An 11310-nucleotide genomic window follows, 5' to 3' on the forward strand; every position below is an offset into this window, starting at 1 on the left:
TGGTACAAACACATGCCCAACTTGAATCGGTATATCCTCCAACTCACCACAAGGGACTCTCACAGTGCGGTCCGCCAATTGAATCGTTTTGCGCGTAGGATGAAGAGGAAATTTAGGTGCTTTGCAATAGAAAGGGCATCAAATTGACACTTGCTCCCAGATCGGCCAGTGCACCCTTAGGCTCTAAGTCACCTATCTTCACCGGCAAGGTGAAACTCCCGGGATCTCTTTGCTTCTTGGGCATAGTTCGTTGCACAAGAGCACTCACTTGGTAAGGTAGGGAGATAAGCTCATCTTCAAGTTTTCGCTTATTGGAGAGGATCTCTTTCAAGAACTTAGCATAAGCTGGCATTTGAGACATAGCCTCAAGGAATGGGATGTTGATTTGCAGGCTCTTCATCACATTTAGAAATTTAGTGAACTTGTCACTCAACTTTCTCTCTACCAACCTATGAGGATAGGGAACCGGAGGCACATAAGATTTGGTTGGTGGAGGTGATGGCAATGGTTTTTGTCACCAACTTGAACATGTGACTCATCTTTCTCCTCAACTTCCTCTTTCTCAGTTTCCTCAGCTCCATCCTCCTTCTCAACAACCTCAGCTTCTTCATCCTTCTCTAACTCCCCATCTGGCATCTTAGGACCCGCATAACTTGTTCCCGACCTCAAATGAATGGCTTTGGCTTGATGGAGGTTGGGGTTAGGGATGGGTTGGCCTGGAAGTTGATTTGTGGGGGTGAGGGATTCTTCTCAGCTACTTGGGCAATTTGGGTTTCAAGCATTTTGTTGTGGGCTTGTAGCTCTTGAAACCTTTGCTCATGGTTTTGGAGAATTTGGTTCATGGATTGGAGTTGTTGGAGAATTTGGAGAGAGGTTGGATCGGAAGATGGTGTAGGTTCGGGATTTTGTTTGGGGAATGGAAGATTGGAGGGAGGTTTTGGGTTGTTGGTCCTTTGATGTGGAGCTTGGTAGTGTTGGACCCTTGTGAGGAGGAACCACCTTGGTTATAGTTTTGGTTTTGGTTATACCCTTGGTTGTGAGCTTGGTTGTACCCTTGTTGAGGTTGATTCCATCCTTGTTGAGGTTGGTTGAATCCTTGGGTGTAGTTTTGTTGAGGTTGTCTCCAACCTCCTTGTTGATTGTTCCTATACCCTTGGTTTCCTTGATATCCATCTCCTCTTGAATTAATTGCCGCCACATGCTCCGAATGGGTACCTCCACAATAAGAAGTATCATGGTTAGTACCACCACAAATATCACAAGAAAAAGAGTTTACCTGTGAAGGAGTAGACGATGCAAGATTGATCTTGGAGAGCTTCTTGTCGAGTTGGTCCATCTTGGCTTGAATTTGATCCATGGGGTCAATTTCAAACTTTCCGCTCTTCTTAGGTTGAGCACCTCTTCGTCTTCCACCCCATGAGTAGTTCTTGATCACTTCCTCAATTGTGGACTCAAGTTGTTCTTGCGGGATCTTAGATAGTTGACCTCCCGCTCCAGCATCAAGGTTGGCCCGTGAAATCGGATCAAGACCATCATAGAAAAATCGCATGAGTAGATTCTTGTTGAACTCATGGTGTGGGCATGAACGGATCATCTCCTTGAACCGCTCCCAAGCTTCGGCAAGTGTCTCATCGTTCTCTTGCTCAAATGAGGAGATCTTCCTCCTTATGTCCGCAGTCTTCCACTCCGGGAAGTATTTCTTCAAGAAGGCCATTGTGACTTCTTCCCATGTAGTGAGGGAATTAGCAGGCAAGCTCTTGAGCCATGACTTTGCTTTTCCGGTAAGAGAGGACCGGAACAAGTGCATCTTGATGTAGTCAGGAGAGACATCATTAGTTGTTATCATGGCACAGATCTCAAGAAACCTGTCGAGATGGTCTAGAGGATCTTCATCTGACCCCCACAAAACTGCTCTGCTTTCACCATCCGAGTATACTGAGGGTGAATGCTGAAATTTGTAGTGGTGGTGGGGAGTCGAATTCCACCTTGAAGAACATAGGAACCCGGATTTCCGAAATCCCTAAACAGTTGTGGATTTGCTTCACCCATTTCTGATTCAACTTCACTTGATGTACTTGAGATTGGTGAAAAAGACTCGGAACCCAAAGTCAAATTTTCCAAATTCTTCCGAAGCTTTCGCAATGTACGGTCGATTTCAGGATCTAGAGGCAATGTGGGTGAACCGTGAGTTCTTCTTCTCATGTAACACAACAAAGCTAAGCAGAGGATTAGCAAATAACAACCACAGTCAAAAAAAAAAAAAGAAAAACAATAAGCAAACTAAACTAAAATATACTTCAATCAATAGCACAATTTCCCCGGCAAGGCGCCATTTTGATAAGAGGTTTTTAGTGTGTCGTTAGGCACTAAGAACCGCTTTCCAAACAATATTTATAAGTCCTAACAAGCAATTACTAAGAGAATAGTAAGGGCAAGTCAAGGGTCGATCCACAGGGAAAATGGGATTGATTAAAGTCTATCAAGTCAGACTACCTAATTGAAAGGTATTTGGGGTTTGAAAGATTTTGGTAACAATTAAGTCTAACTAATAGCACGAACAAGCAAATATCACGAGTTTAAATATCAAATAAAAGACACTAGAGTTAAGGTTACTAGTATGAATAAGAACGGATGATGATTGTTAATGCGATTGTGAAGCAACAAAGACGATTATGCAAGGTTTAGTTCTCCTCTAAAATACTCGAGTCCTCTCTCGAATGGTCCTCAAGAGTAATCACTTAATCAATCAACTAAATCCTCTCTCGAAAGGTCTTTAGTTAATTGATTAAGAGATTCAATAAGTTTGGAAAACCCCTAATGAAGGATCCCCTTAATTTCCATCCAATATCTTGGTATAGAAATTAAGTTGATTCTTGGGGATGATAAAATAGTTCAAAATCCGATTTAAGAACATTTGAAATCAAAATACCAAAGTATAAATGTGATCAATATCCATCCTAAGGTCTCAAAACACCAAGATCAATGCATAAACTTCTCCATACATCACAATCACATCAACATCATATTTAAAACCCTAATTCATACTTTCACCCTAATCCTAGATATGAAACTACTCACTAATCATGGAGTTTAAGCAATTAAATAATAAATCTATGACTAATCTAAGGCTAAACATGATTAAGAAATTATTAAACTAATAGAAATCGCAATTATTAAACTAAGAGAATGAAGATCGAGAATAATACAAAGCAAGAACAAAGACGGAAAGAATGAAATAAAAACTAAAACTTTGAATTGAGTTGAGTGAAAAGTACCTTGAATGTATTGGAAATCACAAACTATGATCAACAATTCTCAAATCTCAATGGAAACTAAAGTGTTTTCTCTCTGATACAAAACCCTAAAATATTCTGTGAAAACTAGAATGAAAGCGTAAGTCTAAAACTAAAAGAGAAAAAGGGTTTAATGAACGAAATTAAATTCCCGAAACGCACGGTGCGGACGCACCATAAGTAGGTGCGGGTGCACCATGCTGAGGTGCGGGCGCACCAGACCTCAAGTGCGGGCGCACCTGAGTCTTCTGTCTTTTGTAAAAAATACTCCGTAGTTGGTGCGGGCGCACCAACAGTTGGTGAAAGCATATGCGCTAGAAATTCGATCAAAATAGATCGAAAATCTAGCAAAATGTCGCTATGATCAAGTATGATCAAGTGAATGAAATAGAAGGGAAAAGTGAGGAGAAAGAAGGAAGAAAATGAGAAAAAGGGAGCTAAAACAAGCCAAAAGAAAGTCATAAAGTGCGTTAGAAACGCACTTATCAAAGTGGCGTTAAGGCCAAAATCTTGGCATTTCCTTCAAAGGTTTTGATATCGTTTATAGAGGCTGACCAACCAATTCCGGCTCGTGGAAGCTGTTGCTTATACCGTTTCCAGGCCCCGTCCACTAGAATGATGTAGATTTCCCGTTGACAGGAACTACTTGTAACTAATATTTCAATCTTGTTGTTAGCGCCTGCATGGGCTGGTGTTATATGTGACTCTCTGAGTTTGGTACCTTCTGTAAAGTCTTTGAGGAGGGTATCTTTGCGTAGTAAAATTGAAACAGGGTATTCGTCCGATTTCTTGAAGATGACATTATTCCTATGTATCCATATCGCCCAAAGGGTGGCTATGAAATCTTTAATTTTGTTCTTTCTGACTTCACGCCATCTTCTTTCCAAAACAACTTCAGGAAGTTTTGAATCCATTCTCCTATAGGTGTTGAGGGATTAGAGCAAACCTTTATGCCCAAGGAAGAGCAAGCCCAGACACGTGCTAATACGACACAATCCCGGAAAAGATGGTTTTCGTTTTCCATATGCATCTTGCACAGGTAACAATTTGCCTGGACTGGTATGTTTCTTCTAATCAGGTTGTAGTTGGTGGCTAGAGCTCGGTTGAGTAGTCTCCAGGTGAAAATTTTCCATTTGGGGTTGATATCGGAAGAGCAGAGTTTATGCCAGAATTGTCGAGTACTTCGAGACGTATCTAACTTACCTTGTTGAATTAGGAAATATGCATAGACTTCCTTGAACCGCAGGGTACCAGACTTTGATTCGCTCCACGTAAATTTATCTTGTAGGTCTTCAGTAGGGATATGGGTGGATAAAATTTGGATAGTTGTGTCGTTGGTGAAAAGCTTCCAAATAGAGCGAAGGATTAGTGTGGTTCGAGTGAGTATTTTTTTTTTTTTTTGGTTTGTCTCTGATCTTAAATTGTTGGTATTTGGTGGTTTCAAAAGTGTTGGTTGTTATTTTCCACCCACATCTTGATAAAACTACATTTGTCGATTTTTTAATCATTCTCGACCTATAACTAGCCTAACCTAGGGCCTGTTCTCTTCGGCATAAAATAGCTGAACTGAACTTATTGGAGTTGAACCGCACTGAACTTATTGCAGCTGAACTGAACTGAACTGAACTGAACTGAATTGAATTAAATTAAATTGAATTAAATTAAATATATAAATAATATTTTAATCAATAATAATATGAATATTAAATAATAATTATGATGATAAGTAATAATAATGAATAATAATAATAATAATAATAATAGTATTTTGGATATTTTAAAATGATAGTTATAAATAAATAATATTAATAATCATAAATTAATAATAATAATAATTAATAATAATGATTTTATATTATTTGTATTAATATATTAATACTTGACGATGATATATAATAACAATAATATCTAAGAAGTAAATTAATATTACTATTTTAATAATTAGATTTAATAATATAAAAATACTTAGTAATAAAAATAATGATTGGGTTGGACCGCGAAAATTACATCATAAAACGTCTTGACGCGATTTGATTGGTTTATGGGCTAAAAAAAGTGAATTTATTTGTGTTTTGACCTAAACCGTGTTCCTCCTAATAATAATAGTAATAATAATGAGTAAAGCTATAATAAACAAAATAATATATAGAAACGACAATAATAGGAATAATAATAATACTTAATAGTTATGATATATATTTAAATAATAATAATAATAATAATAAGAGTAATTGGTAAAATAAATTATACCAACATAATAATATTTAACAAAATAGTTATAAAAGAATGGAGCTGAACTGAACTGAACTGAACTTATTGGAGCTGAACTGAACTGAACTTATTAGAGCTGAACTGAACTAAAAATAAGCTGGGGAGAACAGGCTCCTAGTCTCCATCGGATAATATGACTTATGAGCCCATTCATAATCAATCACGATCTGTCGACCATAACCATTACCAACTCTACCACATAAGTAGGGGTGAAAGTTATTCGGATAAAATCCAAAATCCAATCTAATCCAATCCAAATTAGTAATTCGGATCGGATTCGAACTGTGTTCGGATTGGATTCGGATTGAGAATTTTTGAAAAATTGGATTTTCGGATCGGATTGGATTGAGGGTAATTGGATCCAAAAATCCAATATAACCGAACAGTAATATGCCTTGTATTATGTATCTGGATTGGGATTAAACGCTTAACTGATTTTTTTATTATAAAAAAACCTACTCCATAGTCCAATACACATAGAACTTCAATCCTTCCCCTAAAGCACTAACTGCACTTAATTCCTCATTTCCTAAATCTACTAAGCTGCTGTTGTGCTTAATTTATTTCATCGGAAAATTAAAGTTTTAAAAAAATCGGATTTTCGGATCGGATCCAATCTAGAGTATGAAATTTCGGATTGGATTGGATTGGATTCAAACCCTAATTGGTTTGGATTCGGATTGAAAAATTGAAATCTAAATTTTATTCGGATCGGATTGGATTAGGCCCTAATCCAAACCGCACACCGAACTTTCACCCCTACACATAAGTACTTGTTTAGTTGTATAATAGGGGGTGGGGAAATTTGGAGGGAGCTACACATTATTTGGGCTAAAAAACCAAATTTCTACTTAACCTAGCCCAACAACTTCCGTCACAAAATCCTCAGATATAAATAAGTGTCGCACTCCCCTATTCTCTCACACTCAACCCTACTATAGCGCTGCAATCAGCTCCTACCATTTCAATGGCTTGCAAAATTAAAATCCCCTTTTTAAAAAGAATTTCATCTGGGTTTTCTTATTTTCTTTTGGTTTTCTGTAAATTTAAACCTGTAGAATAATATGGGGCTAATTTCTCATCTGGGTTTTCTTGTTTTCTTTTGTTTCCTGCAAAATAAATCTGTAAAAATCATTAGGCTACTTGTACCAAGAGAAGAGTGAAATGAATACTCTAAAATCTCTTGAATTTGGCCAAATTGGCTGTAGCAAAATTAATTGAGTTCATTAGAAGCTATCTGGCCGATTGTTGTTAATTACATCAACTAATTTGCTTACCGAGCTTCTAACATTTCTCTAATTTGGAGTATTTGATATTTTCTCTCTCTTCAAAAATAATAATTTGTGGGTGGTTTGAGAAGGGAGAGAAGAGGAGATGGCATAAATTAAAGCCATTTTAGGAGGCCCTTCTCGTCACATTAAAAAATTTCGTCACTTTCCAGGCAATGCTGCGTGATTTCCCAGCTACTTTGCGTCTATAAGTGACTACATTATAATTTCTTCATTTCTGTATATATTGTTTAAAGTAAATCTGGGAATAATATGGTTTAAAAATTGAACTTTTGATTTAAGAAATAAACAAGTTTGATCTTTGGGCAATTGATGAAAATAGATCTTATTGTTTTTTTTTATCCATAAAATAGATCTTATTGTTGAATGTTGAGAATGATTATAATCAAAATAGATGGTTGGAGGACAAATTAGTTGTTTGAGTTGTGTATAATTACTTGAAATACCAAGTTGGACTTTCAGACTTTAACACAAATTGCTATGTGCAGACTAATTGATTTTGATTGCAATTGTTTTTTAAGTTGGTAAGATAAAAGATTATACTATACTGTATAACCAGTTAGATTTGTAGGTTAGATGACTTGAAAGGAGAGGGAATGGTAAGAGAAATCTCACCCCAAAAAGTACTTATGGTCCGTTTGGTTGGAAATATTTTAGGCTTGGAAACGGATTGAGGTAACACACTCCTTTATTTTATGTTTGGTTGGGTTATCCATTTTTTTCACTTCCTTACTAGCCCAATTTTGATTCCCCCATCTTGAAACCCTTCTCACACCACATGAAACAAAAAGTAAGGGAGTCATTAGGCCAATGATTCAATTCCTACATCAAAACAAACAAGTGTCTAAAGTAACACATTTCATTTCCATTCCATCCTTTCATCCCATTCCATTCCCTTTCCATTCCTTATTTTGAACCAAACGACCCCTTAGTGAATTGATCTTAGCGCATGTAAAATTGCTATATATTTTGATCTTTTGCATAATATAAGATTGAATTTAATAAGAATGGTGAAAGATGACTATCATACTTTGTGCATTGATTTGCTGCAAGTACAAGGATAAGGTAAACTTGCTTTCTCAAAAAACTTCGAACAATATATGAGAACCGGATCTGAACTTGTACTGATCTGTAATGGTCTTGCACGTAAAATTTTAGTAAAACAGGTCATCTATAACCCAACTTGATACTAATTGATACTAGATCTTAAGTCTTAACCCAATACACTATGACTTGAACTTGAATTGACATCCACCTAAAAAAGGATGAAAATTGAATTGATCCAACTTTATAAAGATCTGAACTCGATTTGAGACCTGACTTGATTATGAATTGAAATTGATTACAACTCGTTGCAAGCTGTTATTGTACCCGGTTGCGGCCCGTTACCCGAACATGTACTGATATGTAATTGCCTTGCATGTGAAATTTTGTTAAAACACGTCACCTGTAACCTGACTTGATAATAACTGATACTTGATCTTAACCCAATACATTATGACTTGAACTTGAATTGACACCCACCTAAACAAGACAAATAACTGAATTAATCTGACTTTATAATGATCTGAACTCGATTTGACACTTGACCTGATTATGAACTGAAATTGATTATAATCCGACACAATCTGTTATTGTCCCTGATTGCGGCTTGTTACATGATTTACCATACATTTGCGCGACCCGATACATGGTTCTACGGGTTTACCCAACTTGTTGCTATATGTTACCCGATTTTAGCAAACTTCTTGATTGTTGATAACTCAACTTGTCATTGATTTCACTATTTAGTAACATAAATCATAATCAGCACTACTACAAAAAGACATATAACTAGATGAACTATTCAAACATTGATTTTGAATGAAATCTTAAATAATGATACAAATTTGAAGCAGCGCTTCATGAGTTTAGCTTCATGGCCCTTTCCGTACTTGAAACGACCCGAAGAAACCAAATAATCATAGCATAACCCGACAATTATCGACCTGTACTTCACTCGAATCGCTATTGTCCTGACTTGATAAGTATAAGAGCAACGCATCAACTGAATCGAAAACCACCCGCTAGTCTGCTACAAATCTGCAATAAAACCATTCCGACACCACACGACCACGGAACATGATCTGACCGAAAATTGATTGTGTCGAACACGATCGAACCTGAAAGAAGAAACAAACCGAAGCAGACCTGATCGAATTACGATTGTTTCTTACATCCAGTCGACATGGTTGACGTGATGACGTTACACGACCTGATTGAAGATGACTTGAATCTTGAGATGACCCAACTTACCCGACTCTAGTAATTGAATTGACAACTCTTGCCAAGTAATCTTGCATTCATACTCTACCTTCACGATCTTTTGTTATTCTTCATCACCCAAAAGGATGCAGAAGAGCAACTCTAATGGTGTAAAGACTTGCTAGCAATTTTGTAAAAATGTTTAGCTAGTTGCTAAAATCATTGGAGCATAAGTTGGAGTTTTGCTTTGGTATACCAATAGAACAAATTTGCATAACTAACACAATGGGTACCACACGATAATAAGCTATATTTTAGATAAACCACTAAAGAATAATTGACTAAAGATGGAATTTTCGAAGGAAAATGACTTGACATCTTTAATCAGGTATTCTTTTAGCTAACTATTGAAGTTGCAAAGGCTCCGTATAATCTTAACATATACTTATAATATTATATTTTTCTTATAGTAGAGGTGATATCATGATAATATATAATTAATTCATACTATGTCTATGTTTATTAGTTGCAATACTTAGAATTTAACACTTCTAATATCCTAACTTTGAGCGCTAAAACATTGTAATAATTAATAATATATATACAAGCAAATTTTCGCGATGTAATTAAGTGGTAGATTTATGTCTATATAATGAAAGATATTAATTGTGAAAGTAACGTGTTGCCAAAAAAAAAATTAACAATATTGGTAAAAATATAAAAATTAGCAATTTCTTAGATGTTTCCTGAAGCACCAGGGTCAATTCTGACATTTTGTGGGCCTAGGGCGACATACCTTATAGGGGTCCTGTTTCTCTTAATACTATATTGATAGATTTAGACTATTGACTTTTGAGTAATACATGTGCTTTTCTAAGAAAAAAGAACATAACTTAACCAGTCGGTTTCCAATCTTCATTATCTTTTAAGGAAAAAATAAAAAAAGATGTAAAAGAGTAGAAAACTTTTTTAAATGAATGAAAATGCATTTTCGATTTAATTTTAAAATATACTTCTACTAGCTAATAACCAAGCAACGCTCGATTTCTTAACTAACATATATCAATAAGTAATAAGATATTTGTAACTTATAAGTCGTCAAAGAAAATCAAACTTATGAAAATCGTTCATAAATTGTAAAGATGTATACATATAAAATTTAGAATTTTCTTTTAATTATCATTATAAAGTTATCTTATAAAGATAAAAAAAAAAGAGTTCAAATCAAAGTGCTCTTATAAACTAAATTACTAGTTCTACACATTAATTGTTTTCAATTCAAATACATTGCTATCATTTATTAAGAATAGACATAATTTCATCTGCATATAATTTAACCTCATGAAATTGCCTAGATTTAAAAGAAAAAGAGATTTGCAAGATAGTAAAAGAAAAAGAGACTTGCAAGATAGCAACTAGCAGGCGTATTATGCCAGTGGAAGTAGAAACTACGTATTCGGTCCGTTTAGTTAATGGTTAAGTTGTAATGGTAATGAAATTTAGTATAAATTTGTAAGAAAATCTCATGAAAATGAAACTTTATCACAAAACATGGGCTTTCCTTTATAAATTTTCATTACCACCCAATACCACTTTTTCAAGTGGTAATGGATAGTAATGAGATTTTAGGAAGCAAATGGATATCTTGGAATGGAATAGCATTACCATAGGTAATGACATTAGATTTCTAGTACAAATTTACACTATAAGTCTATAATGCATTACTATTCCCACCATTTATTACCTCTTATCAATCGGGCCGATTGAGTACTACACTAAGCTCCAATGCCTTCAAGCACGGGCCAAGCGTTCTATAAAAACAAAATATGGAAATTGTAAAGAGAGGATTGAACTAGTAACCTATATCACGTTCATAAATAAAACAATTTTTTCACCAAATACCCCCGACAAATTAAAAAATTCACCGTATACCCTCAATGTTTCAAAATGCACCATATACCCTTAAGTTTTCGAAAACGTGCACCAGATACCCTTTTTTTGACTTTCGTTAACTCACCGTTCTTTATTTACCATTTTACCATTATTAACACTAAACCTTAATTCTAATCTAACCCTAACCCTAATCTAACTCTAACCTTAATCCTAATCTAATCCCTAACCCACCCTAACCCTCCCCTCCACCCCAACCCCCACCCCTCTCCCTCCACCTCAGGCCAACGCCCCACCCCTTCCCTCCCCTCCGCCTCAGGCCA

At 35.7% G+C, this 11310-nt stretch overlaps 2 non-coding genes across 2 annotated transcripts; both read left to right on the forward strand.

Moving 5' to 3' along the window:
* Positions 1–1565: 1565 nt before the first annotated feature.
* On the forward strand, positions 1566–1672 carry LOC125493072 (small nucleolar RNA R71). Its single transcript, XR_007269453.1, has one exon. It is a non-coding gene; the product is annotated as a small nucleolar RNA R71 (small nucleolar RNA).
* A 5091-nt stretch (positions 1673–6763) lies between these two features.
* LOC125493032 (small nucleolar RNA snoR109) lies at positions 6764–6857 on the forward strand. The gene has a single exon (XR_007269413.1). It is a non-coding gene; the product is annotated as a small nucleolar RNA snoR109 (small nucleolar RNA).
* The last annotated feature ends 4453 nt before the right edge of the window (positions 6858–11310 follow it).

Source organism: Beta vulgaris, chromosome 8, assembly GCF_026745355.1.
Source record: "Beta vulgaris subsp. vulgaris cultivar EL10 chromosome 8, EL10.2, whole genome shotgun sequence".
NCBI classification, from domain to species: Eukaryota; Viridiplantae; Streptophyta; class Magnoliopsida; order Caryophyllales; family Amaranthaceae; genus Beta; species Beta vulgaris.